The sequence below is a fragment of the Diabrotica undecimpunctata genome, chromosome 4 (assembly GCF_040954645.1).
Source record: "Diabrotica undecimpunctata isolate CICGRU chromosome 4, icDiaUnde3, whole genome shotgun sequence".
NCBI classification, from domain to species: Eukaryota; Metazoa; Arthropoda; class Insecta; order Coleoptera; family Chrysomelidae; genus Diabrotica; species Diabrotica undecimpunctata.
The window spans coordinates 51996293-52012237 of NC_092806.1; the positions used below are offsets into that span (position 1 = coordinate 51996293).

Here is a 15945-nt window from a genome sequence, read left to right on the forward strand (position 1 = left end):
TCGAGTACATGTTCATATCATTTCACAGCTGTTGCATTATTTATTATTATTAGCAAGAAATGTTTTATAAGGAATCCGGAAATGCGGAGAAATAAAATTACATGGAATGGTGTTACCGAATAATTTTAATTGCAAGTTGTTTGGTTTACAGACTTATGGAGTATTTTTAACAGATAGGAAGTAGCTTTTAGTGTGTTTCTTCTTAAATTCAGAGATTTGTATAAATTGTACTACAAGTTAAAAGTCATTGTCCGAATAGTATAATTTTGGTGAACATCAAATATATGTAAGCATATTTTCTATGGAGGTATAAGCTACCATCTACAGTATGATGCAAATCATTCATTATTTTAGAAACAGACTACTTTAAAAAAATCTTAAGACACGTCAATTTTAATTTTCAAATGGCCATCAATTGCAAAAAAATTCGAAAAACGGGTTAAGATCTATCCATAAATGGTAGAAAATCAATACCCGAAGCCAAGAAACTGGACGTTGTACTGGCGTTTCAAGAAAATCTCCATACCAGTTCAACGCATGTCGCACTAGATAATAATGTCCAACAATATAACTGTTGTTAGAGTGCTAAAAAAGTAGAAGTGACATCAGTATTAAGTTTATCTGGTCCAGGAGCTATTAGAAAATAACTTTGATAGAAGAATCGAATTCTGCTAATAATAAATCTAAGCCGCTAGATACATCGCTACTGGGCAAGTGAAAATCCACATTGGATGAAAGAATATATGATACAATATCTTGAGAAGGTAAATGATTGGGCCGAAATTTTAAATACCTAATTATATTATGGTACCATTTTTTTTTTGAGAAAAACTTGAACTGTTCCTCGTTATCTAAAATTTCTTCAGGATTATCTGATGCCACAGCGAAATCATTTACTTTCAAATAGAAATGATTTGCGGCTCCACCAAGATGGATCTCCTCACACTACGGCGTTAAGGTACGAAATTACTTAAATAAAGTTTTCCCAGGTAGGTGGATAGGTAGAAGGGATCTATCGAATGTCCACCAAAGTCTCCAGATTTGACACCGTATCAAACTCGACCAAATAATGTAGAACAGTTGTAGGTGCGGGTAAGAACGGGAATTGCATAAATAACTGCTGAATCATCGAAAACGTTTAAAATTTACTTCAAATTTTCTCATTGCATTATTGCTAAAGCTCGTCAATTTCTTATAATTTGATTTCATTTTACTAACATTATATAGACAGAATCTGTCTCCGGTTTCCATACATTTCGCCATTTAGCTTCGCCTATTTTTAAAAAAATTTTAAAGTGTTTGTCCTTGTGTATTGTAGTGTGATGTTTAATTTTATGTTTATAACATTTTATTCTTGTTGGATAGGCCGCAATTGACGAAATGCCCCTGAAGATGGTCTAGGGAGCGAAAGTACTTGGGCAAGAATAAATTAATAAAACTGTGGTCGATATCTACCTTTATTTGATCAAAGTTCATTTATTCGAGCATTCAACCTTATATCAATATATATATAGATATATATATATATATATATATATATATATATATATATATATATATATATATATATATATAATATATGTTATATTTTGGCGATTTATTGCGATCCTTCCTTTCAAAAACTTCCATATTAGTCAACTGATCAACTCAAAAAATTTGCAGAATTCACCTTTATCACTACCTTAAAAATATTTATAGTTTCATCATCGATGTTTGTAAATTTATGTATTTTTAATAATAATTTTATAATTTAATAACAATAGGTATAGATTTACTAAAAGCAACTTTTTATAAAGTCTATTCTTTGCAGATCTCTAAAGATTCATTGTAGTTTGAAGTTGGATACAGTCAATAAATTTAATTGGTAAGTAGCAAAATTAGTAACTTTAGTAATTTTGGAATAATAAGCTTAGTTATATTTATTGAATTATTCTAAGGTCTTTTCTATTCAGTTGACTTCTTTAAAGTGTGTATATAAGCCAAAAAGCTGCGAAAGAAGCATAAATATAATAGTAATAATATAATTATATAAATATGAATTTCTATATACCAAAATGAAAATACCTATTTCTATTTGAGGTGCTTCTAATTGTCAATATAATATAGGCATATAAGTAGTGAAAAGTTGTTTAAATTAATCCTTAATCAGTCGTATAATAATGAAAAAGTGAAAATGCCACTGTTTGCTGGAAACTTAGGTACTATTTTTCAATAATGTTGGGATGTTTTAACCCTTATTTAATGTGCTAGGAAATAGTGGCACCATTAGTGAAGTGCGATATGAGATATCCCACAAAAAAAATCATCAGTTTATTTATTTTCCATAGAAAGTATTAAATTTTTTTGGAATTAATTTACTACTAATATTAATCGGAATTATATTCCGATTATATATAATTATTATATTATATGGATATTAATCGGAAAGTAGATATTTTGGTTTCAAAGCTAAAAGTGGTAGAAAAACCTGTATATTAAAAAAATGTTTTCTATTGTTATAAAAAATTAAAACATCGTATATTTTTATGAAAGCAAATATCAGCAAAAGTGTCAGTGTAAGGTGCCTTTCATAGCGACATTATAACAATACAAGACAGGCAACGGCTATGAGGTAAATATATAACATAAGGATAGACAGAAAATATACATAAAAATACATAAAATACCGGAAGAATGGAGAACGAGCGAACTAATTCTACTATTCAAAAAACGGTATAAAAACAGCCAGAAAACTACAGAGGTATAAACTAGTTAAATACTACGCTAAAACTTACAACTAAAATTTTACAAGTGCTAATAAATCAGAGGATAAGTTTATCAAATGAACAACAGGGTTTTCATAGTGAAAGATCGTGTACAGATGCAATATTCGTTATAAAGCAAATTACTGAGAAATCACTAGAGTATAATAGACCAGCATTTCTGATTGATCTGAAGGAAGCGTTCGACAGAGTAAGACTCAAAGATGTAATCCATCATCTGTATAATAGAGAAGTTTCCCTAAATATTATAAAAACTATCGATAACGTCTACCAAAACAACAAAATGGAAATCGGAATGGATGGACAACTTACAGAACCTATAGAAATAGTCAGCGGAATAAGACAAGTGGATTCATTGAGCCTCATGCTCTTTAATTTGATTATGGATGAAATCATCAAAACCGTCAACAAAGGAAGAGGATACAGAATGGGAAACAAAGAATTCTAAAAACTCTGTAGTACGCAGACGACGCAATATTGATAGCCCAAGATGAAGATAGTCTGCAAAGACCGATCCACAGATTTAACATAAAAGCAAAAGAATTTAATATGACAATCTCATCTCAGAAAACTAAAACAATAGTAGTCAGCAAAGAACCAAATAGATGTAAAATAGAAATTGATGTCATCAGTATTGAACAAGTAATGGAAATAATATACCTGGAAATTACAAAGTCTAGCTATGGAGACCTGGACAAAGAAGTGAGAGATCAAGTACAAAAAGCAAATAGACTGGCAGGGTGCCTTAATAACACTATATGGCGAAACAGACACATTGACACTGAGATGAAGTCAAGACTTTATAAAGCAAGTGTAAAACCAATAATGACATACGCTTCAGAAACAAGAACAGCCGGCACAGCCACAACGCAAAGGTTACTGGAAACGGCAGAGACGAGAGTACTAAGAAGAATTACAGGAAAAACGCTGAGAGATCGAAAGAGAAAGAAAGAAAATGTAACATACAGTGTATAAACGAATGGACACAAAATAGAAAAAAGAATAAAATAACCACATAAGCAGAATGAAAGAGACCCGTATTGTCAAAATAGCAAGAGATAAATCACCAATCGGCAGACGAAGTATCGGACGACCGCGCAAAAGATGGAGTGACAACCGTCAATAGAGGTATTAATCCGCCAATGAACAATCAGAATTGCTTATGTAGAGGAGGGAGAAGAAGAAGAAGGATAGACAGAAGGAACAAAGCTAGCTTTATACATTCATATTACACATTCCATCCCAAATTTTTCTTTTAATCCTTTTTAAATATCCCCAAAAAAATTGGTTAAAGCTAATATTACGACGAGAGATACATCAAATAGAAGATTTACACGGAGGAAGAGGTATTTGTCCTTTAATCAGATTTTCCAATAGATACTTAATAGCAGCATCATTATATATGCACCCGAATATCCAATGTATTACAATCGCAGAGTTCTGTTTCACTTAAATTAAATCTATGAAGATATTCTTTCACAGTAGCATGATTAACAAGGCATCTAACAAACATTGAATATACTCTTCCATTGGTATGACTTCTTGCAGCAAAAGGCGCAGTAGCTAAAACAGGGTGAATTTTTGTATATAGGTTGTTACTTCTGCGACAGAAACGTTCCATTCAATTGCCCAGTTTTCTTTTAATTCTTATTGATATAAATCACTTCTATTGTGCCAACTAATTTCTAATCCTTTTGAAGCCGCTTCTTTAGTCAAATAATCTGCTTTAATGTTACCCGAGATACCAGCATGTCCCTTTACCTAAATGAAAGTGACTGAATTATTTCTTTTAAGTAACTTTATTTGATTTTCTACAATTTTGACGATAATACTGTTTTTGTATATATGCTTATGCGAATTATTTAAAGCAGACAACGCAGATTTCGAATCCGACAGGATTACTATTTTTGCTGATCAGACATTTTTTCTCAATAAGTCCATTGCAGAGCTTGATATATTGCAAACAGTCCTACGGAATAAATGGAATATTGATGGATTAATTTAAACATAATGTGTTCTTGATTGTTTTGGATATATACCGCACAACCAACTCCCAAAATGGATTTTGACCCATCTGTGAAAATCCTATATGGCTTATCAAATTTGGCAAGTTGTTTCTGAAGATTTCGTTGTTATCATCAAAGGTAGGAAAATTATAATAATTTAAACATTCAGAGATAATTCAATGCTGTTATTAATCGGATCGTATCTATGACTTTTATTAAATTTTGACAATAGTTGTAATTCGACGAATCTAATCTTTTAGTGACAGATATTCTTTAAATTTTTTACTTGCCATTTAATGTCTATATTTTGTTAGTTATTTTTTATATAGTTTTTAATTTAAACCTGCTTAGAATAAATATATGATGACTACAATCGAATTATTCCAGTAGTGAATCGATGTCAAGAACCGCTATTTTATGACGCTACCGTGACGACGTCATCTTGGGGCGGTAGTTAGTGACAAAGTCATATTGTGGCGGTAGTTCGTGACGACGCCATCTTGTGGCGCTAGTTCCGTGACGTTCGCCTCAGCATTTTACTATAGAGAAAAAAGTAATACAACGCCAGTATAGAAACTACGCTTCAAAAATAGTAAAAAACGCAAAAAATCAAAATTACATAACAAAGAACTGTGTAAAAATTTATTTATTCAAAAAATAATACAATAGTTACAAGTGATGCAATATATGGAATAGCATAACGAGCACATTTGAAGTTTAAGCGACGAAGGAGCGGGAAATTTGAAACGTTGACGATTTGAAAGTTATGCTATTCCTGTTTCACTTGTGCGACTGCAAGATTTTCTGTAATGTTATTTGTCAAAAATTCAATAACATAGCTAAATAATTTTTCCACTATTATTACTGGAAAATTAATAGGATGAACCACATAAAGACCAATTGTGTTTTGCTAAATATAAACCAATATTCATTAGTATGCGAGCTTTCATAAATGTGAAAAGTTAAATGCAGTGTTTTTAGGCATATTTGAAACGCCTCATATTTGATGTCTAAACTTAAGATCCAAATCATGTTTTTGAAATTAGGCCCTAACGATGAAAATTCAACAGCGACCGGTCAGTGGAAGTGATAAATTTTGTTCGTAAAAAATGGCAAAAATCGCGCAACCTATATTTATTTAACAGCTTTATAGAACATGACTTTATTTACCGCAAAATGCAAAAATTGCATATGCAAGCTGTACTCTTCACCTTTCAAACACGTTTTGAGTTTTGTCCATGGTATATTCGGATCAAAAGATATCGAAATTTTATTGTCGAGTCGAGACAATGTTTTTTAAACTTATTTCGCGCGCGTAACTGACATTCAAAATAGCCGGTCGGTTCAAGCATTGCTTCGGTTCGATTACCACTATATGTAAAATGAACGAGTCATTCTACGCAAATAATACTATTGTTTATTGATTCTTAGTAAATCGATTACCCCCCTCCCTAGGTTTTAGGGGGAAGCATGAGGGTAGGAACGGCAAACATTTTTGCATCTTTTTTGGGGACCCAAAACTTGTTCTTCTTGTGACTAAAAAATCATCCAAGCAGAATGTTAAGAGAGCTAACGAACTACAATAAAAACATAGGGACGGTACATAGAAGATCTAAGCAACAGATAGCAGGATGTAGGGAAAACCAAAATGAATAATTAGAATGAGATAGCCACGCAGCAGTCCTCTGGCGAGAGGGTACGTAATATGCACACCTCAACTCACGCACACTTTTAAATTAGGGTAGCATTAGTTAGTTTAGGTAAAGAAAAAACAAAAACCAAAGAAAAAACAAAAAATGCTTTCTGTCTAAGTCATCGCGGAATCGCTTGAATATAAAGTGAATTAATCAAATAAATTAAATATATATATATATATATATATATATATATATATATATATATATATATATATATATACGTATAAAAGACCGGTCAGATCTTTTATAACAACCGCAATGGCGGACTAGGCGAACCTCATGCAGTTCAAATGTAGATCTATTCGGGAACTCTGAGCACCGAGGTCATGTGCGGCATACATTATGGGCTCGGTGGCCGGACCTCTCTCGGATGCTCAGCCGGCGAAGAGAACAAAATTAATTTGGCCAAATCGGCGGCTGAGTGGCCGAGCTCACACATATTTCGGACAGAGAGTCATCAACTCAGGTTGGTGGCTCTCTGTTCGAAACACACACATTTTCTTTTTTAGGGACTTAAGTCTGGATGTCAAGTTAGAGTAACCTCAATAGAGTCAGTAAAATAAATAGGGAGAAAAACCGGTATGTGTGCTACTCCTGCAGTTAGGTGGCTTAGCCACAATCAAGAAAAACAGAAGGTGTTCCATTACCCAGGGAACCCAAAGTAACATTCAGATCATAAGCCTCCTCACGTAAGTCACACGCTGAGAAGGGGTGGAGAAAAAGCCTGAGGGTCAGATAGGTACCACTTCAATAGTGAAGTGTGACCCGTTTGATCTTCGGACATGTAGATCCCACTTTATAATGGTATACACATGTTCCTTAGGGGCAGGTTTATTCACTGTTTGTGTATGTGTGTGTTGTTCGTCTTGTTTTTAGAGATCAAATCTCTGACCACTGGACCACTGCTGTACTCTCAAAAATACTAACACCTATTATATGTCAATTTGTCCGTAAATTACTTTTTTCTTTCTATTAATTATCTGTGTGTAAATATTTTGATAATACAAAGGTTTTTCTTTTAATACTTTGTAGATATCTTTGATAATATAATAAGTGTAGGTGTTAATTATTTCGAGAGTTTGTTATGTATCTCATAAAAATAATTTATAAAAAATAAATATAGCCTGATGCCTTTATACACAAATACATTATTTGCACTTCTTACCAGAATGACCAATTAAAATTATGGTAAATGTTACTATGCACAAGAAAAATTATTACTGATCTTCAGCTGGAGCACTAAATATATCTTCTGTAATACCACACACACAATATCTCATAAATCTTTGCTGTGCCAGAAATTATCTACCCACCAGACAATTTTTGAATTGCTAATAAGGCAATTGATACTTACGCGTAAGCGATTTTTGCATGTTTAACGTCAGATTGTATATGTAAGTTGGGGATATTAAATACATAAATTTCATAGGATACTTTTTTCATAAACGTTTATTTAAAATTGGAAAAAACAATGTGTCGCCTTAAAAAAGTAACTGAAATTTATTGCTTTATTCAGTATGCAGAATGCAGCATTATGTTACTTACCAAAGTATACAAAAAACTGCAAGCTCCCGTGGCGACACTTGGACCATGGTAGTTTTGGTTTTAATAATACGGAAGATTACCGACAAAAATAAAATTACGCTATTAAAAAGGCATGCACTCTGTAAATTTAAATTACCCTTCAACATTTCTAAAAAAAATGTTCAAAATCTATTACTTTTTGACTTTGATGTTTAAAAAAATTGTTTTTAAAATGCACAATAGTTTTGGTGTCAACAAAATTTGGTATGTAAGCATTTAAATCTGTGTATGAGTTTTTCTAATATGTACAAAACTAATAAAAAGTTCTAGGATCTCTGAATAAGTTGACAGATCCACTTTTGTAAAAGCGTCTAATAAAACTGTAGATTAATTCATTTATTCACTAATATATTTGATCCAGATACAATTTAATTTCGCTGTAATAAGAATATTTGTTCAATTTTGTTGGCATGGTGTCTCCGATTTATTTTAATTGGTTCAGTTTGTTCTGTAAGCCTGACAGATGTTGTTGTTTTGTGGTATATGTTAGATATTAGGTCTATATATTTATATTAATTTTTCCGTTCTGTAAGGCATTTTTATTATCGCCCAATGCTCTACATTTGCTTTCTCGAGAAATAGTTTCATAGTTAGGAAGTGATCACTTGTACTAAATCCATTTCTAAATCCAAATTACTCCTGTGACTAGTAGTTGTATAATTATGAAGTTAACCTCGTCGTTAAAATTTTAGTTAGTAATTTATACAAAACGTTGAGTATGGTTATGGGTCTATGGTTCTTTAATTTTCTCTTGTTGCCTTTTTTAAATGACAATATAGTCATTGCTTCGTCCCAGCTGTTAGGTTGGGTTAGATTAGGTGCAATTATAAAAAGTACAATACTGAGTTATTTTTCTTCTTTTTCTTTTTATGTAAACTTTATTCTGTCTGTTTTCAATGTGCCTCCAGTAAGTTATTTTGGATTTTTCTATTTTTTTAAGAGTTTTCGTCTCTGCTATTTCTAACATTCTTTTTATCCTCTCTGTATCACACCGTGTTTCTGCCGCGTATGTCATTATTGGTCTGATGACCAATTTCTTCTTTCTCTTTCCCGATATATTTATTTCCCCATATTTTTTCATTCAGGCAACCTACGGCTCTGTTTGCTCTATTCACGTGATTTGCCACTTCTGTTTTGAGCTTTCCGTAGCTAGATAGTTTGATGCCAGATCATAGATAGATATTTAAACTCCATTACTTGTTCTATTATCTGACCAGCTCTAATTTGCATCTTAGTAAATTGGCTGTTATAACCATATATTTTGTCTTTTGTGAAAAAATTAACGTGATAAGTTTTATGGGGGTTATATTAAATTGGTGCAGCATGCGTTTTTAATTATATTCACTTTAAGAGAGCAGTATTGCGTCGTCTGCATAGCAGATTATTTTAAATTGTTTTTCTCCCATTTGTTATCCCTTTTTAGTTCTTACTTTTTGATTATTTCATCCATAATTAGGTTAAACACTAAAGGACTCAGGGAACCTCCCTATCTTATCCCATTGTCAGCTTCAATTGGGTCTGTTAGATCTTCTTCTACTTTTACTTTTATTTTATTGTTTTGTAACATATTTTCGATCGTTTTGGTTAGTCCTAGAGCTACAATAAGTGGATAACGTCGTTTAATCTGACCCTGTCTAAAGGCCCATGAAACATGTATATGCCGGTTTATTGTATTTTAACGATTTCTCTTGCACTTGCCTCATTATAAAAAATATAGCTTTATAAAAAATATAACACTTTGTGGTTCTTCTGCTAGTGTTATAATTTAATTTATTTTATATGTTATCACTTTGGATGTTAAGTTGTTAATTTTAATGCTGTTTTACTAAATTAATTTCTCTGTAATTTTTCGGGTCCGATTTGTCTCCCTTTTTGAAGAGGGGTATTAGGATGTTTGATCTCCATTCTGGTGATTATCTGTTTTGTTCTATGTTTTTTATTAGGTTTAATATTTGTTTGGTCAGATCTGGTCCTCCCTACTTTAGGAGTTTATTCGGTATTCTGTTTTCCCCTGGTGATCTTCTATTTATTAATTTTCATATTGGTTTCTTTAACTCTTCCTCCTCAATATTTATTTCTTTGTTTGTCATCACCTCTGGTGTTGGTCTTTCATTATCGTCACCTATATCAAATAGGGATCCAAAGTAGTCTACCCATGTTTATTTTTAATGTGTTTTTTTTTATTGGTTTATTAATTTTTTTCTTTATTCTATGATCATTCTGGATGTTCGGATAACCAAAGTCTGTATGGAGGGTGGACTATCTAAAGTACGGGTAAATAATAAACAGTCTGGTAGCTTTGAAATCAACAGTGGACTCAAACAGGGTGACGCGTTATCTCCACTACTTTTTAACCTTGTATTAGGGAAAGCCATAAGGTCGGCCGAAATAAAAACTGAGTTGCTATCAGTTCAAGGTCCCAAGCTATTACTCGCATATGCAGATGACATAGATCTCGTTGGAGACTCCATCCTATCCACGAAAGACATCTTCAATAAGGTGAAAGGAGCAACAAGTGAAGTAGGGCTGAAGATTAATGAAGAGAAGACGAAATATATCTGTATAAATAGAACGACACGAAGAGACAGAATAGGACAAAATGTGACGGTCAACACCTTCAATTTTGAAATAGTACAACGTTTTAAGTATCTGGGGGCCGTAATCACAGCTGACAACGATGTTACTGAAGACATAAAAGACAGAATCCAATCTGCAAACCGCTGTCTATTCGCACTGGATAAGCTCATAAAATCACAAAATCTTACAAGAAGTTCAAAGATCAAAATCTATAAATCTATCGTCAGACCTGTAATAACATACGGATGCGAAACGTGGACCATGACCAAAGCAAACGAAGAAAAGCTCAGACGCTTTGAACGAAAAATTTTCGGACCTCACCATGACATCACCACAATTCAGTATAAGATCAGAACCAATATCGAATTAAAAGCACTGTACAATGACGCCGATATTGTCCATGAAATTAAATCACAGCGACTAAGATGTGCAGGCCACGTGCACAGACTGCATAACGAGAGACTTATAAAAACTGGTATGGGAAGAGATTCTCATAGGCAAAAGACCACTCGGACGTCCGAGAATGCGATGGAGAGATAACATCCAAGCAGATCACCGGAAAATGAACATTCCATTTGACCCTAGGTTGATGTAAGACCGAACAAATTGGAAAAACGTTGTACAGTCAGCCAAGACCCACCCAGGGTTGTAGCGCTACGTGATGATGATGATCATTCTCCATTTCTTTTTGTGTTCCGTAGAAATCGTGTTCCATCTATTTTGAGAAGCTCTGCCAGTGTTCCCTTTTTATTTTTCTGACTAAAGTATTCGTATCATTTCGGATTCTTTTATATCCAGTTACAGTAATCTTACCTTGCCTATTACCGTTATCTGTTGTGTTTATTCTGTTTTGTATTGTAAAGAGGCTAGGTTCTTCTTTTGTTTACATTTTGTCTTCATTTTCTCTTTAAACCATGAGGTTTTATTTTTTAATGTGTTAGTGTTCGTTACTTTCCCCTCTATAAGTGATTTTGTTGCTGCCTTAATTATCTTATTTTTGAGTTTTTCCCAGCTTTTCCCAGCTTCGTTTTTAAATCTTTCATTCACAGCAATCATCTCTGATATTCTTTTCCTGTATAATTTTCCGTGGATTCCGTATTTAGTCCTTCGACTATGATTTTTAATTGCATTGGCACCGCTGTCTTGGGTGTGAAATATTTCATGATGATTCTTATTTTACATAATACCAAACTATGGTCGCTACCTACATCTGCTGAGTTGAGGCATCTTACGTCGATTATTTTTGATGGATGTATACCTCTGTTGGCTATAACATAATCTGTCATAGATGTTTGTCCATGGGCGATATTAAATGTATATTTTTGTTGGTTTTTGTGGTCAAAAATGTGTTATTTATTCGTGCAGAAGTCTATAATCAATTCTTCATTTTCGTTTTTAACTGAATTTTCGCTGAATATTCTCGTTATGTTTTTGCTTAATTCCGGCTCAGTTAGAGATAGTAAGTTACATAGTACAATACTTCAACTGGTAGTTCTCCTCCACTTATTTACAGCTCCACGGTAATTCCATCTTTTCCAGGCATTTTATGATTCTTTATTTTATTCAAGCTTAAAATCTATTTCTCTGTCAATTTCAAGCTTACTGATTTCCGGATGTAGATCTGAGTTGAAATTTCTTTCTTTTATTTTTAATTGTCTAAGGATTTTGTCTAATGATTTTTGTTTGGAATCATAGAGAGTAATATTTTTGTATTATCTTTATATCTTTTATACGATTGATATTCAATATTGATAATAGACAATCATGTCGTAAATATTTTATTGAACACAGACTGATTCACGTCAAAACTAAATTTCAAAATTTTACCCTCAACTCTGACTTTCATAATTACCCGACAAGACACGGGAGGTTGATAAGCGTATGTAAACACTGCACAACTCTCTTTGAAACTAGCCCTGATTTTGCAGGATCTAAATTTTACAATTGTTTGCCACTTAATATAAGAAATGAAAATAATATTCAAACATTCAAAAATAAATTAAAAGCATGCTTGATCCAATTATGCGTTTACAACGTAAATGATTATTTTGACTTAATAAAAGACTACAGGGAATGAGGACCGACGGGTTCAGAGACGCTCTATATCGCATATTTTTTTTTATATTAATCTATATTTTATTGATTTTGTTTTATGTAATTATCCTATATAACTTGTTGATCATGCTTTATGTACTATATGACTTGTCCTATATCACAATGTGATCTGATGGGATTAATAAAGAATATTCTATTCTATTCTATTCTATTCTATGCTGTGTACTTCTATCCCATATTTGTTCTTTGTACTTTTTATCTCTATTTTTCCTAGTTATAGTTTTAAGCATTACATATTTGTTCTATCGCTTTCTCATTGTTTCTATTGCTGTGTTGGGTGACAGAAAAAATCCCATAAAGGTGAAGGGTAAAATTCTATTAAACAGCTATAATACCAGCTATAATATTGGAACTGAATATTGGGCAGTTAAAAAGAAAGAGAATGCATAGATGGATGAATGAAGTGATAAAATTGATGAAATTAGGAATAAGTATATTAGGGGAAATCTCTTGGTGGCCAAAATGAGAGAGCATAGGTTAAGATGGTTTGGTCATATTTAACGGCAATCACCTAATACGAAGAATTTATAACCAGCGGGTTTCTGGGACAAGTAGAAGAGAAAGACCAAAGATGACCTGGCGGGAGACGCTTAGGCAGAATCTTGCAGTAAAGGGGACCGATATTGATATAACCCAAGGTAGAAGAAATATAATTAGGAAAGCTGACTTCGTATAGAAATAAAGGAACAGAGAAGGATAATGATGATATTCTATTGCTTTCTCAATGTTTTCTTCTGGTTTCCCCTTTTTTGTTTCTTAAAAGTTTTTCTTAATATTTTTGTTTACTTTTTTATATCCTGCAGTGTGTCTTTTTTTATTGTTCCAAGGGAGATTTTAATTTATGCATTAAATTTTTAGTTTCATCAAACCTCGAACGCCCGCTGCTAAATGTAGGTCTCCTCCCCTCGTTTCCACCTCATCTATTATGCGCAGCTCCACGCTTCTTTTGGTTTCACGTGGTCTTCATACCTCTTAGTCTATCGACCATCTCGCTATGTGTGTTCGTCATCTTCATTTTGATCTGAATATTTGTTCAATGATGTCAGTCGCCCTAGTTCGTCGTAGAGTTATTTCCAGCCTCAATCGTTCCATCTTTTTCTGCGATACTCTCAGTTTACTTGCTTAAGTTTTTGCTAGAGTTAGTGTTTCTGTTCCGTACGTTAAAACTAATATAATTAATTCACTCATCACATACTTTTGTCAAACACGTGGGTAGATCGCTTTTAAACGTTTCTCGTAGTTTTTCATATATCATCCAAGACTTATTCATCTTTTTCTATCCTAATTAAATCCTAGTTTCATATCCCAGATGTCTATATGCACCCATTTCTTTTCTTTGGATTCTATTGTGTTGGTTTATCTTTGTTACTAAAGTTGTGTATCACTTTAGTCTTAGATATGTTTATATTCAAAATAACTTCAATGTAGTCTCAATGCTATATGACACCAAAATTGGATCGAAATCGCGTAGAAATTGCGTAACAAATTTTTGCTACCACATTCTACTACGTGCATTATGTTATAATAAAGGATTTAAATTATCTCGCTGTTTTCTGTTTTCTTTTTGCTACAATATGTACCTACTTTAATTCGCTTGATTGCTCGGAAACTTTTAGCTCGTAGAAATTCTGAATTCCCGATTTATATGTTGGCAAGCTTATTCTAATCTAGAGCATTAAATCACCGTGAAGCCGTTGTTGTCGCTATAACATCGCATTCAAATTTAAATCTTTTGGTGTCTTTGTTTCATTCTCATGTTGCATCTGAGGGACTTATCTTGGATATTTATGTTATCGTCTTTTCTTGTCAGTAACATGTACTTCTCAATAAACCGACCCTTCACAAATTAGGCACGTGAAGATCACGCCAATTTATTGGCTTAATGACGCCCGTAATGAATTTTCTCGTTGCTTGGTTTTAGTTTGCGTAGTTGGTTTTTTACTGCCTTGAATTTAAGATTAACGCACAATTAGAGTGGTTTTTGAAATAACTTGAAAGTAGAAAGTTTCTTTTACTTGTTTTATTATACTTTTGTATTAATTATAAAATAATTAAATATATGATTATAAAGTAAAATAGTATTAGAAATGCTGTATACAAATTCTTAAACAAACTATTAGCATTAATAATATATATTGAGTTGCAATAAGATTACAGAAAAAAACATTTGTGCAAGTTTAATAGCAACTAGGTGTGTTTGTGCGGAAAAGAATGTGAAAGTCTAAGCCACATCTTTAATTTTTTCTAGATTCAAATCTAAATTTTGTTTTTCTTTTATTTTTTTTTATTTTTACTCATAGCTGTGAGGTTTTCAGAGTTCGTCTTTTTAGTCTTCTCTCCTGATCCTGATTTTCAGCAAAGTGTAAAGAACTTGTTGATCGTTAGGTATGATTAATTTGATATCTTCCAGATGTCTTGTTTATTTTTTCTTCTGTAATAAACCATTCTGAAATTTTTCGATAAAAGTAATGTTTGCTACTTTCGTACATCCGTACTTTTTTATACCATTCAGTTATATTTATTTTTCTTTTTTGGTAGCCGCCTGCTGTGCGCTGGTTTGATTACACAAGTTTTCGGGAATTTCGGTAGACCTGTTATATATAAGATATTTGAAAACATCTTGAACGGCTTCCTCTTCGGACCGTGGATTTATCTGCCTTGGACTCCTTGGCGTCTTTTTCGGTAGATACTTGTTTTTGGTATTGTACCTACTTTCCTGATTTGTCTGTTCATCCTCTGTATCCGATTCTTGGCGAGGATGTTCTTGGCCTTTAGGAGTCTTGTGGCTTGGTGGAAGAAGTATCTTGTCCAATTCTCAGCTACCTCCCTTAGTGGTTTATACTGGAGCCTTTCTCTGATGGTTGCATTTGTTCTTTTTTCTTTCCATGTTGATTCATCGATGGTCCTGTAGCATGAGATCTCTGTTGCTTCTAGCTTATTCCAGTTTGTTTCCGATGTAAAGCTCCTTACTGGGTTAGCGTACAGTATTACCGATCTAACATAGGCCTGGTATAGTTGGATCTTCTTGACCTTCGACAGTGGACTGAACCTAAAAATATAAGAAAGTATTAGTCTTTTAAATCTTAAAATTTGTATGATGAGTAGTTATATTCACCACTATAATTATATGGAAGCAGCCATTCTTACTAAATTCACAATAAAAAATAGAAGCTTTTGAAATAGGGTTATATAAAACATTGATAA

The 15945-nt window shown here is 32.8% G+C and overlaps 1 protein-coding gene across 3 annotated transcripts in view; it reads left to right on the forward strand.

The window, feature by feature from the left end:
* LOC140439511 (uncharacterized) overlaps positions 1-15945 on the forward strand; it is a 283057-nt gene that overhangs the window by 85339 nt on the left and 181773 nt on the right. The window contains exon 2 of one of the 3 annotated variants that reach the window (XM_072529477.1): positions 1797-1864. The exons of 1 other annotated variant lie outside the window; for it this stretch is intronic. The gene's annotated coding sequence lies outside the window, so the exon portion shown is untranslated. The remainder of the gene's footprint in view (positions 1-1796; positions 1865-15945) is intronic. One more of the 3 variants, XM_072529476.1, reaches the window with a different exon arrangement.